At 46.3% G+C, this 5415-nt stretch overlaps 1 long non-coding RNA gene across 1 annotated transcript in view; it reads left to right on the top strand.

Annotated features, from left to right (window-relative positions):
• The first annotated feature begins 4393 nt into the window (after positions 1 to 4393).
• Positions 4394 to 5415, top strand: part of LOC105554631 — a 13424-nt gene continuing 12402 nt past the window's right edge. Inside the window, exon 1 of the long non-coding RNA XR_001008355.1 lies at positions 4394 to 4793. This is a non-coding gene — a long non-coding RNA (uncharacterized LOC105554631). The remainder of the gene's footprint in view (positions 4794 to 5415) is intronic.

Here is a 5415-nt window from a genome sequence, read left to right as displayed (position 1 = left end):
GGTGGGACAGATATAGAATCAACATTCTCATTGCTAAAGGGATAAATTGGAAAGGATAAAGGAGCCATGTGTTCTAAGAAAGTCCAAAACCCAGCAGGGCAAATTTAATTCGGATTCAAGTCCTGACAATAATCTCTTGCGGCTTGATGCTTTGCTCTCTGGGCCAGCCATGGAGGTTACATTGGCCCTGGCTTCCGGGCTGCTTGCAGAGGCAGAAACCTGGCCGTCCCCACCAACCTCTGAGCTGCCATGGAGAAGCCATTCTTCCCTTTTCTTGAAGGATAACGCATGTTTGCAGCTGAGTAGCTCCATCAGCCCATTTCCTACTCATAGAATCTGAGAAGTCTGACAGCCTTCCTTGGTTTCACCCTGTCTCTGTCCCCTTCAATCCAAGCTGGCAGTAATTTTTGGTGAGGTAACATTCTCCAAATCATTGTGGTCTCCTGTGCATGTCAAGAGGGATCCATTCCATTAAATAAAAGGGTCCTCCACAGGTCCTTCTTGGATAAACCTACTCCAATTCCTGACTTCTGCTAAGATGGCTGACTGGATCCATGAGTCACACATGCTGATTTTAATCTGCATCTGCTTAATCTCACCAGCGGAAGATCATCCAGTCACACTTTCTTGCCAGTGCCTGCCTTAGCATCTTTTGCAATGTGGATAGACTGAGAATTTTCCAGATCTTCAAGCTCTGGATTCTATTTGCTTAACAGCTCATGCCTCAATTTCTCTCTCTCCTATTGTCTTTTGCCACAAGCACCAAGAAGAAACCGGGATGCACCTTCCACACTTTGCTTGGAAATATACTCAGCTAAATACCCAAGTTCATTTCTTACAAGTTTTACTTTCCACCCAACAGCACAACACAACTCAGACAAGTTTCTACCACTTTATAACAAAGGTTGCTTTTCCTCCAGCATCCAATAACATGTCTATCATTTTCTCCTAGGGCCTCTCCAGAATCACCTTTAACATTCATATCCCAGGCTACAGTAGCAACACTCTGTTCATGACGATATATGTATTCTCTAGAATGATGGAAACTTTCTCTACAGCTCTCCTCACTTATTCCAGAGCTCTCTCACCAGAATCACCTTTAATTTCTATGTTTCTAACAATCTCTTCAAGACAATCTAGACTTTTTTAATCATGCACCTCAAAATTAAGCAGTAGAAACATATTCCGCCATAGTTCTGGAGCTAAAAGTGTGAAACCAAGGTGTTAGCAGGGTTAGTTCCTACTGGAAGCTCTGAGGGAGACTGTTCCATGCTTCTCTTCTGGCTTCTGAAGGCTGCCATGCTCCTTGTTCCCCTCAGCTTGCAGCTGCATCACCCCAACCTCTGCCTCCATCTTCACAGGGCCTTCCGTGCTGTGTCAGTCCATAAGCGTTTATGTCTCTGTTTTCTTTTCATTGTTTTTATTGTTGTTTTGAGATGGAATCTTGCTATGTTGCCCAGGCTAGCCTTCAACTCCTGGCCTCAAGCAATTCTCCTGCCTCAGTCACCCAAGTAACCAGGACTACAGGCATGAGCCACTGCACCCAGCTTTGTTTTCTTTTCTTATGATGACACTAGGCCCAGTCTAATCTAGTATGACCTTAACTTGATTACATCTGCAGTGACCCTATTTCTAAATAAAGTCACATTGTGTATCTTTTTGGGAGACACAGTTCTACTCACTGCAGTGTATAAAATCCCTATAAGCGAAATGTTCATTTTATCTCACTGCTTGTTTTACTGAAGTGGTATATATTCAGAGGCATCAGTGTCAGAAGATAGGTTGCACTGAAAATAGCATAGCTCCCAAATGCATTTTGTCACCAAGAGTCACGAAGGAGGACTTCATGTTGAGAACCTATGGAGCAGGGAGTTTCAACAAATTCTTATAATTTTTTGCCTGGCCAAGCAGGCCAACGATGTCCAGTTACTCGATTTGATTGAAGCACATATTGAGCAATATTTCAGAGTCTGGAGCTCAAGTTCTGGCATCAGATGGCGTGAGTTTAAATCCAAGATCCACTATGACCACATTCAAGTCACTTAGCTGTGCTGCTTTTCCCATTTTCCTAAGTGTCTATTGGGGATTATGATGGTATGAACCTACATGAGGCAGTTTCTGGGACTGACAAAGGCTCACGTAGGCTGAGACCTTATTGGGAGGCCATGGGAGAGTGCGCAGTATGGACAGTCAGGCTGGAGTGCCAGGTTCCATGCCAGGCTGTCAGCCTTGGTCCCACTACTGGTGAGAATGTTGGTGCTGATGCCACAGTCCCTGGAACCTCTCTGCAGACACCAATAGACTCCCAGGTCTGCATTGCTGCCTGGAACAATCTCTCCCAAGCTTTGCACCTTTAAAGCATCCTTCAGAATCCACATCTCATCTGGTGGTGGTGGTGGGGTCTCTGGTGGCTGAGCCCTGATCACATGCTGCATCCTAGAACACCAGGGTCCCCTTCACCACCCTGGTGAGTAGGAGACCTTGCCTCCCATCAATCCCCATACAGCAGAAGATTCCCCCAAATAAGAAGAATGTTTGGATATTGGCCAGCCAAAAAAGGAAAAAAAGTCCCTTATGCTATCTGTGACAGAAGGATATGATGACTGGATGATATACTGAAAGCACATTTAGCATGGTACATGGTACATAGCAAGGTATGACAAATGGGAGTCATTGTTATTATTTAGAACTAGACTAGGTATTAGGAGATACTAGGTGAATAAGACATTCCATTCCTGGCTCTCAGGGATTCACAGTCCATGAAGAAAGAACCATGCATGCCAGTAACTCTTACATGAGCTAGAACCTGACGTGTGCCATGCAGAAGCGAGTATAGAAAGCAGGAGATGGGGCCGGGTGTGGTGGCTCCCACCTGTAACTCCAGCACTTTGGGAGGCTGAGGCAGGTGGATCACTTGAGGTCAGGAGTTCAAGACCAGCCTGGCCAACATGGTGAAACTGCATCTCTACTAAAATTACAAAAACTAGCCGGGCCTGGTGGCGTAAGCCTGTAATCCCAGCTACTTGGGAGGCTGAGGCATGAGAATCACTTGAGCCCAGGAAGTAGAGGTTGCAGTCAGCTGAGATCATGCCACTGCACCCCAGCCTGGGCAACAGAGCGAGACACCATCTAAAAAAAAAAAGTGGGAGATGGGTGCAGAAGGGAGGGAATGCCCCACGCTGTCTCAGGGAGCCCGCGAATGCCTCACACAGACGGTATCTGCTTCTATCCAGGACCTTTGCAAAGCGCATCCACACAGGGAGACAGCACAAGGAAGATAGCGTAGCCCTTTGTAAATTAAAGAAAAATACTGGAGGTGGTTGAAATGCCAGTTGGCTTTGATTTCTGAGCATGAGCACTTGGTATGAAGTTAAACAGATTGCCCCGAGCTGGTTTCAATCCTAGAGATGAGGGCTTGCTTGCTTTCTTTTTCCCGTTTGCCTTCTGAAATGTTGTCAGCTGATTCCAACACATCAGCTGGCAACTTTTCTTTTTTTTTTTTTTTTTTGAGGCGGAGTCTTACTTTATCACCCAAGCTGGAGTGCAGTGGGGGTAATCTTGGTTCACTGCAACCTCTGCCTCCTGGGTTCAAGCGATTGTCTGGGATTACAGGTATGCACCACCACGCCCGGCTAATTTTTATATTTTTAGTAGAGATGAGTTTTCATCATGTTGGCCAGGCTGGTCTCAAACTGATGACCTCAGGTGATCCGTCTGCCTTGTCCTCTCAAAGTGCTGGGATTATAGGCGTGAGTCACCACGCCCAGTCTCAGCTGGCGACATTTTGATTTTTTATGTTTGATTGTTTATTCTTAATAAACAAGGCTTACTGAAATCTAACTGATGTCTTCAGGTGGTTAAGAAAAAAAAAAAAAAAGAAGGAAATTGACAATGCAAAAATAATCCTGTATGCCCTTTTCTCTCCTGCTGTCTCATCTGTCCTGCCTCCTCTCCTGCTGACCATAGGGAGATCCTGGGTATATTCAGGGGTAGAAGAAAGCCTGTTGTTTTGGTGTGTAAGGAACTGAGATCTGGGGTCCCCACTTTTGCATGGTGAACACCCCTCTCCTCACTATGATGCAGTTCTTATAAACAGCAAAATCTTGCTTTTGAATTATGAGTCTGTAGCCTTTTTTTCCCCACAACCTTGAGCCTCTGCCAACCTTGTTAAAACTCAAGGATTCTTTTATTACAACATTAAGAGTTAAAGGGGAGAATGGATATGGCCTACGACCAGCCTTTTCTGCCACTATTCCATTTGTCAAGGACTAACTGTTAGTTCCCATCTGAAATCTTTCTGCATCACACAACATTTCATCCTCAGGCCCATGTGGTCTGTGGGTGGGCCTTGTTCAGCTCCAACAAATGAAAGAAGATTAATTAACAGAAGGAGCTGCAGCTGGGCCTGGAGGCAGTGGCTCTACAGCAGCAGTGAGAGCCAAGCTGTGACGGACACATGCTGTTCCCCGACTCAAGGCTGCCGAGTTCCCTCCAGCGAGGCTGCTGACCTGTTTTTCTATTAGGAACAACCAGCAAATGTGATAATGAGGAAAATGTACACTGGCTCCTGTAAAGTTTAGTGAAGCCTGAAAGAAGTGCAGGAGGCCACGGAGATGCGCGAGGAAGAACATTCCAGGCAGAAGGAGCAGCAAGGACAAAAGCCCCTAGGCAAGAATGGGTGGGCAAGCCTGAGATCCAACATGGCAGAGAGCAAGCCGGAAGTGCTGCGCGGGGATCCTAAGGGGCGCTGAACAGGACAAACTCAGTTTTGTCTCTCAAACTCCCGCAATCAGGTAAGTCATCGGCCTCGCGTAAGATGTATGTTTTCCCCACCAATCTCCATTCTGAGGAGTGGAGTAGAAACTCCCTATCCTCTCATGAAATGTTGAGTATCAGGGAATAAGTGTGTGCTAAAAAGGGTTACCTCGGTGGAACTGGGTTGCTCAAATCCTGAGCATTTCAAAGGAAGGACTGGCCCCTGACCAGCTCTGGGGCGATAACTTCTGGGCCTTTGGAATATGCCTGAGGAGAACACCTTTGTGACCTGAGACTTCAGCCCTGCCTACCCCTTATGCTAACGGTGTGGTTTATGGGGAAGACCTGTTTTTATTTGCTGGGAGCCCTGGGCCATGCTGTATCTGTTTGACTTCTGGATGGGTGGGGAACTGGGGAATAAATGGCTAAGGACGGTCATGTCTATATGACAGGAGCTCCATGCCTATATGACTGACCTCCATTAAAAATCACGGCACCAAGACTTGGGTAAGCTTTCCTGGTTGACAGTAATTGGTGTGCGGTTGCTGGGAGGATTAAGTGTTGTCCCTGTGACTCTGCAGAGAACACCTGGAAGTTCACTCCCGGTTTCTCCTGAACTCTGCCCTATTGTCCTTTTTTTCTACGCTGATTTTAATCTGT

Source organism: Mandrillus leucophaeus, unplaced genomic scaffold (genome assembly GCF_000951045.1).
Source record: "Mandrillus leucophaeus isolate KB7577 unplaced genomic scaffold, Mleu.le_1.0 Scaffold651, whole genome shotgun sequence".
Classification (NCBI taxonomy): Eukaryota; Metazoa; Chordata; class Mammalia; order Primates; family Cercopithecidae; genus Mandrillus; species Mandrillus leucophaeus.
This window is presented reverse-complemented; position numbering and strand designations above follow the sequence as displayed.